We start from the raw sequence: 12,676 nt of genomic DNA, 5'->3' as shown, positions 1-12,676 counted from the left end.
AATCTTCTGTGCGAATGACTTATCTGGAGTCATCAGAGTTATTTTTCTTTTTAGGAAAACCCAACGGCTGCTAGTACCACAAAAGATTTAGAGAAGCCATGACAGTGAGCCAGCATTTACCCAATACACATGACACATTTTCCTGCTATGACGTAGGATATGCATATATAAAATGGGGTGAACCCTTCAATATTAATTTACATTTTGACCAACTTTTTCAATTATAAAAGTATTTTTTAAAAAACAAAACAAATCATATATCCAGGTGAAGAAATTAGCAAACTCATGACACAACCTGAAGAGAACATCTGGTGCCTGGTACCTTGTTTTCTATGGCTGCCTGATGAGGCTCGACCAGACGCCACGGTAACGACAGACACCAACACCTCGTTAGGTCCTCGTTAAGCTCGTTAAGGCCCCACTCGTTATGTTTTCTGCTAATGAGGCTGCTTGGAGGTGACTGAGCTGTGAAGGGATGTGGGAATGTGTCTGGTGGCTCGCTAATGCAAGAAGCTTACACACTGCCTTGATTGGAGAGAAAAGGCAAAAAAGGAAGGGAGACTCTCACGGCAGACAGAGAAGGTGGAAGAGGATTATTTTCTGCCCTTTTGTACTTTGACCAACGCTGTCAACGACTGTGTTTGTGTTGCCTGTTCAATTTAAAAACTATAAATAAATCCCTGTTGTGATATTGTGTGACATAACCTACAAACTGTGTGGTCTTTTTCCCTTTTTCTGACTTGATGATGTAATGGCTGTTGCATAAATATGCCACTCATGTTGTTGTGGGTGCTTTTATCTTAATTGTAGTGAAGGTAAGAGTTGGTTAATGTGTCCACGGCTCTGCTTGTGGCAAGGTTGGTTTGTCTTTTTAGTTCAAATATTTGCTTGTCCTACATACCTCAAAAACATCAGCATTTTAGACATGATGGCTGTAGAAAAGTTAGCTGTAGTTCGTCGCTCATTTCGTTGCTTCTAGGGGCACTTATCAGGATGCACAGTGATATAGAAGCTTTACTGAAATCGTCTGACTCAGACTTTAACAAAGCCTCCTGTCAATGCTGGCATTGATGCATTGGACATTTCTATTATTAGGCCCAGAAAACAGCACATACTCTAAAAGAGGGGACACTTATGTGGAGACACTTTTCCCTTTCAAAGTAGCACAAAGCACAGGAGTGTCTTTTCCATTGTCTACCAAGCTGTCCTGTTCTCATTAAGGATTCTCCTTTTGACTGCATAGGTGAGAGTACAGTAGGTGAATTAGCATGTGAGTATGGATGAATGAATCTAGCCGAGTGTGAACTGAACGTCCTCCAGCATGTGTGCAAAGTGTCGCTATTGCTTTTTTTGTTTTGCTGAATTCCTGCTCGGTGCAGGTCACCGCTTGTGTCTCTCGTGTGTGTTTTTCACCGATGCCTCTTTTGTGGCATGGACAAACTGTTGTCATTGGTGTTTAGTGTGTGTATATATATGTGTCTTTTTTTCTGTGTGCATGCCTGTGTGTGGGTGAAGCTGAACAAATAAAGCTAGTTTCCTCTTTGATTGTGTTCACAGTGTCAAGCACTCAGTCTGTAATTAGCACACAGACGGCCATCTGTCCAAACAACCAGCTCAAAACAACTCCTGTCCTGCTTACTTTCGCTGCTATCACAGCATCCATCCACCACTAACTCTGTCTGATTTGCTCGCTCCTCTCTCCATCTGCCTGTCTGCCTCTGTCTCCTTCTATACACCTTCATCTTGCTGTCTCCTTGTCCCTCTACCTTGTTATTGTTTGCTCACTTTCTAACTCCATCTGTCTCTTTCCTTTTTTTCCCTCATTTTCCATCTTTCTCCGTTTGGACTGAAAAGATCCAAGACACAGAACCAGAACTTAACAGCTCAATCCTTCCCTGTCTTGTGGCCAGCGTGCACCGCAATTAATTTTCCACTCCACCAGGTGGTGGAGTAGCTGATTTTTACCTTCATATATCAACGTTAAATATGTTTTAAAGGCACTTTGGGAAATAGTCCTTCCTTGTCTTACTGTTCAAAGTAATCGCCACAGTCCCACCTTACCTTCAGCTGTGTCTTTTTGCCACTCTGGACACAGCTGTGCTTGTGTTGAATCAATACTGCGATAGTCTTTAAGCTGAACTGCTTGTTTGTATGATCATCTCCCCTGTGTATTCCTAATGCAGTGCTGTTTTTAGTCTGACCTCGTCTTACCTGGCTATAGTACCCAAGGAATTTTTGTTTACCACACATTTCTGCAGTGTAGGATTGATCTTGCGGGGGAAGTATTTGGAGGAGATGGGGAAGGTCATGCAGCATGCTCACCTTTTAACGGCTGAGTTTTTTTTTAAATGAAGACATAAAAAAACACAAGAACATGGTTCTTTGTAGGAAACAGGTGTCTGACTTGAAGCTTTAGTATTTTGGTTCATTCAAATGACACCAGTGTGGAAGTGTCAAACACTTGGCACCTTGAATTAGCCCGAAAATTGGTAGCACACTGACGGAGGGGGGTCTCAGAACCAGGGAACTTTCTTTAATGGCTGCACTGCTAAAATGGTGCATCCTTAAATAATGTCCTGATGGAACATTTCAACAGGTTTTGAAAGCACCCATGTACAGATGAGAAAGATGACGCAAAAATAAGCTTATTAAGCTTAAGCTTATGTTATGTATGACTTTAGGTTGTGTAATTTTCAAGGACACAAAAATAGAAAATCTGTAGGTTTTTCTATTAGGTCAGAGTTAGATACTGGAAAAAAAACATTTAGTAAATGGTCCAGCCAGCCTGGATTTGAACTGAGGACAAACAGGCTGTAGAAAGCCATTTCCCTGCAGTCGCTCCATCACAGTCTTCCTCTAATGATTTTAAATTAGAAAACAGCCTGTTTAAGTTTGCTCAACAAGTGTTTCCATTTTTTTTCCAAGGGCTTCTTAATTATTATGGCACATTATCATTCTGTGATTGCGGCTGCACTTTAATACCGCTCTTGTGAGTGCATTCTCAGCAGTGTACGTCATCGTGGAGGAAATGTAAGTTAATTGTCTAAAATGAGAAAAAGAATCAGTGCACAAGCGCACACACTTGCACTAGCTCACAGAGGAAATGAACCGAATTGTGACAATATCCTTAATTCGGAGTGCTACAGTCAGATCGTCTTAGCAGAGTGTGTTGAGCGTGTTTTTGTGCTCATGTGGGAGGCAATCACAGTGAAATGAGTGTAATTAAGTTGCCAGTTGCAGTGTGCTTCTGTTGAAAATTAATATCTACTGAGTGTGTGTGTGTGTGTGTGTGTGTGTGTGTGTGTGTGTAAAAACTGATATTAGCATCTTCCCAATGAGTCACCTCCCTCCCCCTCTCAGGTGGCAAACATTGGAGCCCCCTGGGTAATCTGCCCAGCAAATTGGATGTTTGTTTGAATCGCTATCCAGCTCAGGACACTGTGTGCATGTGTGCGTGTTTGCTCAGATAAGTGAAACCTATCCAACTGAATGTGTACATCTGTGACGTGTTAAAATCTGTAATCTGTACTTTTTTTTTTTTTTTACTCGCACTCATTCTCTGTTTGTTCTTTGCTTTTGTTTAATTGTCTGAACTCACTTTGCAGTTTTCATTTAATTGTCTGCGTGTGTTGTGTGCTAATAGATCAACAGACATGGGATGGTTCAGGGAAAAAAAAAATCACCACTGGCACCACAGAGACGAGTGTTGCCAACTTGGCGACTCTCTCGCTAAATCTGGCAACTTTCCAAATCTTTTTTTTTTGCCAAAAGCATCTAGCGACACATCTAGTGACTTTCTCCTGTGACTTTTGGAGACTGACGTGAAAGCACATATCATATATATCACATATCTGCAGTTCCTCAACCAGCAGGGGGTGCGACCACGAGCTCCTCCTCCGACCCAAGGCACTCACAGGCGGTCAGTCTCTTTGTGCGCAAAGCTGTCGCTAGTGGTCCCATCATGGCTTACAGAGCTGGATGCAAATAGCATATTTCAATGGCAAAAACATAAACCAAACAACAAAAACCATTGGGAACTGTTCTACCCCTATAGATCAATAAAGTATCCCTGCTAGTGGTGCTGACAGACATTTGATAGACATTTGAGATTTTTCTCTATTCATTCTCTTGTTTATAATTCTATATTCAGAATCAGAATTACTTTGTTTATCCTTGAGGGGAAATTCTTTTTGTTACAGACAAATAGAAATCAAAGATAAACTGAAATATATAATAAATATCTAAATACCTAGATAGCATTTAAATCCCTGAGTTGTATCTAAAGAAGAAGAACATATTTACTACTGTATAAAAACCTTTACATAGTAAAGAGCTTGACATGAATGTACCAGTATGAATGTACAGTGTCTGAGTGACTGTTACAGTTCAGGGTTCAGTAGTTTGATTGAGACAGGCAGGAATGACTTCCTGTGTCTCTCAGTGGTGCATTGTGGGAGTCGAAGTCTGTTGCTGAACGAGCTCCTGTAGCTGGTCAGCACAGTGTGGAGCGGGTGACAGGGACAGTCCAGTATGGTCTTTATTTTGGACAACATCCTCCTTTGACACACCTCTGTCAGAGAGTCCAGGTCCTCTCCTACAACATGGCCGCCTTCCTGATGATTCTGTTGAGTCTGTTTATGTCCCTCACCCTCAGACTGCTGCCCCAGCAGACAACAGCATACATGATGGCACTGGCCACCACAGACTCATAGAACTGTAAACAGTGTCCACATTCTTACTCCAGTCCAGTCTGTGGTCCAAGTACATTCCCAAGTACATTTGTACTCCTCCACCACCTCCACACTGACCCCTTTGATGCTGGTCGGGGTCATAACATGCATGGTTTGCATGGCAGATATTTGTTTGTATACTGTGCTTTTTAAAGTCACATCTATAAGTGATAAACTGTTCAAGAAGGTGCAATAAAAACAAAAAGCATGGAGAACCATATAAGTTGGTTGTACAAGTTGAATCAGATGGCGACACAACATAACTGTAAACAGTTAATTCGGTCTTCCATCAAGTTAAAGTACTTTTTGATGACATTGGCATGAAATGACTGCTTCATCAGTGGAGACTGTTGTTAAGGATTTCTGCCATTGTACCAGTAAACAATGTCAGCGTGTCTGTGTGGTCCCTGAGCACAGTCTGCTTATAACATACCAGGAATGAGTACATGCACATGTATAAGGAGCAGCCATCAGAAAGCTTTTTCTAGGATCTGTTCGGAATCTCTTGGCCACCAGATGCACAACACAAACACATAGGGACACAAAAGCAAATAGCTGGCCCTGCAGACAGACAGACAGACAGAGAGTAAAGACAGGCAGATAGAAATCAAACACCCACAATAGTGCATATAAACATTTGCTGACAGCAGGGCCTGTGAGCATTTTCTGAGGCTTTGAGCACAGAAATATCTGTAAAATGATACCAGGAATCTGGAGGGATTGCTCATTGAAGTGGTGAAAAGCTTCTCATCGAAGTGCACCACTTTGTCTCTCTGTGGTGCAGTCGGAGTCCTGACAACAAAATGCAGAAAGGAAGGCACGGTGCATGTAAACCACAATGGCATTCAAGTCAGACTGGTGGCCTGGTGGTTTGAGACCTCCATTTTAAAAGGTCGGAGCTCTGGTGTTAAGGCTGGCTGCGATGGGTCGATCCTCCAACCCCTCATTAGATACTTTTAATGGTTCAACACACAAATGCAGCACCCACACATTTTGTGCATGTATTTTTGCCTCATTAGTGGGGCTGCTCTCAGTATATAAAGCGTAACGGGTCAGTAAGGATTTACGTCTTTATATTTTCAAGGTGAGGAAACTCAGTTTATGACCAAACCTGGTATATTCTGTTAATCTTTGCAATCTGAAGGCAGCTTTACACACAGAAGCTTTTTTTCCCCCCTTAGAGACAAAGAGATCCAGGAGCTTAGTGAGTCATCTTGAGTATAAGCTACACATGTGTCTTAAGCAAAAAGGACAGTTAAATGAATGTATTTAAATATATATATAAACGGAATTGTCACCTCGCGTCAGGAGCCAACTGAGTGCATCAAACACTGCACAATGATGCATAAAAATAGACCACTCCCAATGCAAGGCTGCAGAGCCTATTACAAATGACATTGAGAGGAAGGAAGTTTTAGAAGCATTTTGATAAACAATGTCGGCTTAATCCTGTGCTGGTAAAATAAGTTGCCAAGCGAGACATTAAATTTAAAGCCATGTCTGGGAAAGTGCAGGCTGCCGACACCAAAATGAACGAATTCTTCTTTTAGCAGACTTTGGTGTGTAGTTTAAAGGTCAGCTCAGAGTCGGTGCTTAAATGCAAATAATCAACTTTCTTGACTTTCACAGCAGACGATAGGAATAAAATCAGGGAGGTAGATTTGTTGCCGAGAGATGTACAGCAAACACAACCTGAGGTTAATATTCCAGTCCATGAAAACGGAACGTGTGAGCGTATTTCTCTGGCTGCAACTTTACACATTCACAGGGGCGGAGGAAAAATGGCAACCACAGCATGGAAATGGTCAAGAAAATGGCTTAAAAGCTGCTTAAACCCTATTTATGCTGTTTTATTCAGGGCAGCAAAACCTACCCTTACCCCGGATTTACACCGCACGCGAAAGCGCAGCGTGGCGCTTTACGGACGTAATACGCCCGTCTGTCTCACATCAATTTACACCAGCGTTTCAGAAGCATAGTGCTGCCTCCACACTGACTGCGTTTCATTTTGAAGATCCACCGGGAACTCTTTTATTCTGGTGCTTGACTTCCTGTCTGATCGATGTAGGTGGTGCAAATAGACGCGTCTTGGGCGCGACACATCTTCAAAATAGAACTGCTGCGTATCACTTGCGGAGCAGCGTGCAGCAACGCTTCTAAAATGCGCTGCTATGCGGCCGGTGTGAATACTCTCATTGACTATAATGGAAGCGTTTCAAAGGGTTGATGCTGCGCCGCAGTTACGCTGCAGCTTTACATCCGGTGTAAATCCGGGGTTAGACTGTTCTTTCTTCAGAGTGCATTTAGAAATTTCCATCTTGTTTTCTTACAGAATGCACTCACTCAACTTAATGTTCACTTAATGTTTTTGTCTATTTTGTAATGACACATAAGCCAGCTGATGAGACCATCATTAACAAACATATTATGGAAAATAAGCCATTTTCGGCACCACCAAACATTGATTACTTAGGACTGACTGTTTTGTAATTGTTGCATGAAATGACCATTAGCTTTGCTTTCACATGATGATTAGTAGGCTATTTTTCATTAGCTTTTTGTTTACATAATTAAAAAAAAAGATCACAATTGCTGGGTTATAGCTGTAACTCATCTGCATGCAGCTGTCTTGCTGTGGGGTTGGTTGTACAGCTGTGTGTGTCTGAGAAAATGATTGTTTTGGCAACTTTTATGTGCCACTGAATATTTTCCAGATCTCGGTTCACAGACCTTGGTCAGGGCAGAGATAACTTGGACTCAGCTTTGGCCACTTATGTACAGAGTAGTAAATCCATCTCTCACTTTGGCTCCGTTCTGGTGCCTCCACTTCCTCTCTGTCCCACCTCTCAATCTCTCTCCTCCCGCTCCAGCCTCCTCTCCCATTGTTTCTTGATCTTTCACACCCTCTCCCACTTTCCTCCCTCTCCCAATAATTGATAGTGCCCAGTGCTGTTATTTCATCCAAAGGGCCCTGTAAACAAAATCGTCTCTGACAGAACCAATATGGAAATCTCAGGCAGTGGGACCAGGAGTTATGGCCTGCATCATGGTGTGTGTGTGTGTGTGTGTGTGTTTGCATTTTGTGTGCATAGAACAGGAAGGAGAGCTTTTCTACGTGCATGTTCATGAGTGTGAGTGTGTGATTGCAAGTGAGACTGAAGGGTGGGTCCCAGTTCTGCGTAATAAACTCTAGTGCAGTCATTAAGTAGGGTGCGTGTGTGTGTGTGGCTTTGTGTGTGATGAGGAAGGGTCAAGGCCAAATTGACATCAAATGGTTTAAATTAGCCCCACTTGTCTCCATTGATTTACGGTGGGCAAGTAAATTGCATCTGTAGCAGGAGTGAGAATGTGGGGAGGCTCGAGGTTTCTCTGTAATTGATCTCGGTGTGTGTTCGTCGTGACAGAAGCTGTACAGGAGACACAAGAGGTCCTTGTTGTTATCATGGCCGCAACATTTACATCTAACCTTTTGCTGGGTGGGTACACAAATGTCTTGATGGATTTTTTTTTTCTCATATTTGCTAGACACACTCACTTAAGGATGAAATGATGAGATTTTGGGTGTCAAAGGTCAAGGTCATGGCTGTAGCTGCAATTAAGGTAATGTAAGTCTTATAATATATGCTGTACTTGCAAAGATATTGTACAATACAGAGATACTGATTTACTTTGCCCTGGTCGTTGGCATTATTGCTTAGGTGGATAATAGGAGGAGTGAATGTTTCTGTCTGTAATACAATATCTTTGATTAAAGCAGAGATTCTGGCACGAGGATCCTACATACACATCTATACGAAGTGTTTTATGGTATGGGTGCTCAGGGAAGCCAAAAAGGGTGAAGTGATTATTTATATTTGAGTGATTATTTATCAGATCGGAATAATCAGTGATTTCTAGGCCCTACCAGATCTGGTGCAATTATCTATGTGGACTCAAGGATTGCAATGATTTAGCCACCAGAGATTGAAGGTCACTAACTTTCAGAAGGCAAACTTTTTTTTGTTTTGTTTCTAGAGACTTAACCCTTTAACTCCTGCCTATAATGTCAGACGTTAACATATTTTTCCAAGCATATAAATGCACAAAGCTTCATACTGTCACAAAAATGTTAAAAATGTGATGTGTCCAACCAGGGTCAATCTGCAAAATCTCTGACAAAAACTGAAGTGCTGCTGAACTACTGAAGTTTAGGCTGCTAATTATCTCAAATATGGACATATGGAAGAGTAGCACTGGACAGACCTTTTATGTGGTTTTCCTTATTAATGTGAATAATAATGCTTTTTCTTCTAAGAGTCCTGAGTCTAGAAAATACACATTTACAGTGCGCACATATGTAAATTATTTTTCTGCGTCCAGCTTCATATAAAGTCCTTATTTTGTCATTAGTAATGGGTTTAAAGGTGAGGCTACAACAAAGGAACTCCATCTGTTTTTTCCAGTTTGCAGTATAGAATTTCCCTCATATGATTTTGTTTTTCTAAAGTAATAAAAGTAATTAAGGGCTGGTAATATCTGAGAGAAAGATGAGAGGAGGTGAGGGGGGGGGGTAGAAAGCAGAAAACAGATGGAGAATCTCAGGATGGAAAGAAAATAAAGATGCACAGCATGTATGTAATTAATAATTATATATAGGCGTGTAGCATGTGACATATCACCAGGCATTTGGAGTTGAAGCTAGTTTGTTTAAGATCTGTAAAATCTATAAAACTCTGAGCTAAACTAATAAAAAAAGCACAATGTACAAACCACATAATACAAGCAATGTTGAGTAAAATACCATAAAATGACAAAGTGCAGATTATTCATGACTGATCCCTCGTTTCAGTTTTAAATGTCACGATCCATTTTTTATGGCACATGCCTACTGGTGTTAATATGCAGCCCTGTATTCTATTAGAGGCTCTGCTTGGTATTTTTTTTAAGAAGCGAGGCACCACTTTTATGGGCTGCACAGGTGTCAGCAGGTGGTGGATGGTATGGACGTTGCATGTGCAAAGCGCATTATTCTCCCGCCAGGCAGCCCAAAAGATTTTTCAAACCAGGTTGTGATCTTTATCTCTAAATCATAACCTTAAAGGATTGTAAAAGGTTTAATTCTATGGTATCAGTGGGAAAAATGGCCAGCAGAGATGATTCTCTGCTAGGAGAGATTCGTGAGAAGGAACTAGAAGCTGGTTGAGAAGCTAGTTAAATTAAACACAGAGCTGTTGTCGCACAGAGCTCCATGTCTGTCAGCGACTCTTGTCTAGTTAGTGTCTGTGAAAGACGCAGCAGTCTCCTGCTGGGTAGAGGCGCCACTTGCCAGCAAGCAAGGCAGCCAACTGCTTGGGGGCCCCAGAGGGCTGACAGACTTTAAACTACAGCAGTGGCAATGTACAGTTTGCAGTGACAGTAGAAGACCTCCCTGGGGGGGAGTCTCCTCTCACTTGCACAGTTGCAGTAATAACGAAAGCAAAGAAAATGAAGAGCATTTTTCTTGGTGTCACATTATTTATAACACAAGAGTGATGGACACTAGTTAGAGGGGCTCCCGGTGAATTTTTCCCGCTGGCCTCAACAGGCTCTAGATAACGCTTCTGTTGTTGGGTAGTCAGATAAAAGTGATATTTCCAGGTTCCAGGTTGTGCGTTCCTTTTTGCATGAGCTTGCATCCTCAGATTAAATCTTAGAAGTTTGTCATGGGACACACAGTTATTGATTCCCACAGCACACACACACACACATTTACCTTGCCTGGCAGTGGTCTTCCAGTGTGCAGTGAGACAGACATCCTCTCTCACTGACACTGTGACATAATAATAACACAAACACATCTAGATGGACATGTACGGTATGGTTGACATACAAACAATAAATGCATACCAATATATACAATGCACATCCTCACACATTGGCTGGGGATGATCAACACACACACACACACACACTCAAACACACACACATGGCTGCACACACTAAGCATGAGCAGCTCTCCTCACCAACCTTAATTGGATTCTAATGTATTCCGTTTGCTCCGATGAGCAAAGAGATGGTTATGGTATTCTGACTGGAGAGAGCGAGCAAGGAAGGGAAGGAGAGAATTAGAAGTAAATAGGGAGGTTTGTCAGTGGCGGTCATCTTCCTCCGGCCTCAAAGTGGAGCGTATCGTCTGAACAAGCTGTCGACTGAATTTTCACATCCATTTGACCTGAGCAAGGGAGAAGGGGCAGCACTATCTGTATCACTGGTCGTTCTGTTATTGACTCTCTCAGCTCTTGAATATATAAGGGGGGAAATTAAATTAATTCAGCAACCAGCAAACCTGCTTACACAAATATGATTTTAAACCAGTATCAGCATGTGAGGAGCACAATGAAGGCAGTCTCCATTCTGTTTGACCTCCAGCACAGACAGAAGAGGGAGCTATTACTTAAAATGGTTCACAACTATAGACTGACAGGTTTCTGAAGAGCAGGTTTAGGTCCCTGTCAGAGGTTTGGACCTTACCATGTTGGTTTGAGAGTCCAGTTTACCTCCCAGTACATGCAGTTTAAAGAGAGGACACTCGAGCTTCCACTTTGCAGACCTTCTGGTGAGCCCACACATTACATGAAACCAGACTATATCCTCTGCCTCTGTAAACTCCTGGCATATATCATCTTGTATATACAGTATATATAGCTGTGCATGTTGACAGCAGGATTCATAAGGACTGCTGTATTTTTTTTATATGAGATTTCAGCTTTTGATAGAAGATGTGGAGTGACTGGAGTGCAAAAGTCATCTGACCATTGGGAGGGCCATATAGGGAGAGCAGCTGGGGCAGTGCAGCCATGGCCAGCATCACCTCAGGGTGGAGGCAGCACAGCAGCAGACTGACAGAAATATAGGAAGGGGAATCTTAAACTTGATGTGAAGTGTATGTGCTTGTGGCTGAAGTCTTCTTTTTCTTGTATGTGTGGCTTTTCAGTTACTGTTTTATTCAATGTATTTATTGTTCACCAAAGTACTGAACTATAAATAGAAAAAGACTTTCTGTAGTTCTTGCAGCATCCATTAAATTGTTGGTGCAGTGGCTATTCAACCTGTCAACCAGCTTTTAAGGAGACCTTAAAATGAGAGCAACATTTTTGAATACGTCCTCATGGGAATGGAGACAAAGTCCGGCAAGTGTGCTGTAAAAAGTGGGACTTCTATAATTAAGGAATTTGGCTGCATGGGACTCATCCTGACTGAAGTGCAAAAAGTAGAACGGGTCAATGTCTGTGGTCCGCCTGGCCAGTGAGGGAAGCACAGCAGCCACGACACTGAGAACCAGTTTTTTGAGGGCATATTCTTCTTCATTTATGGCACAACATCTATTACAGGTTGCATTTGAGGAGTAACACTCCAGAATGACAATGCAATCTTTGTGATGAATGCCTTCCTTTTGTGATATAATGAATATTTGCTGCCTCCAGGCTTCGTCTAATAGTGACAAGTGAAATATTGTTGAAGGGAGGAGAGGAGAAATTTGCCCGGTTCCTTTACGTCTTGAATTAAAAAAAAAAAGTCTGGTGTTAGCATTTTTTCTTTTTGTTCATCGCAGTTTAAAAATGTTCCGAACAGATGTTTAGATGAACATTTGTGATCTTTACTCACACGCTGTGTTATTTTGTCACTACACATATAGGGATTCATCTTCACTTCTTTTTGCTCAGTGTCAACCCCCCCCCCCCCCCCCCAAACAGCCAGTGGAGCCTCATGGGTATACAGACACTGCATTTGTACAAATATTACTTTTTTTTACTGCATGCTTGCTAAACTAATGCTTCACTTCAGCCCCAGGAGGAATAGTTCAGTTTCAGGAAAAAAAAAGATCAATCTTAAGTCATGGGCTGTGCATCCACTGTGGCTCTGGCTGAGGGAGGAAAAAGTCATCGAATGAAATTAGAATAATATTTTAAAAAACACCGATTTGGTTC

Source organism: Parambassis ranga, chromosome 9 (assembly GCF_900634625.1).
Source record: "Parambassis ranga chromosome 9, fParRan2.1, whole genome shotgun sequence".
NCBI lineage: Eukaryota > Metazoa > Chordata > Actinopteri > Ambassidae > Parambassis > Parambassis ranga.
This window is presented reverse-complemented; position numbering follows the sequence as displayed.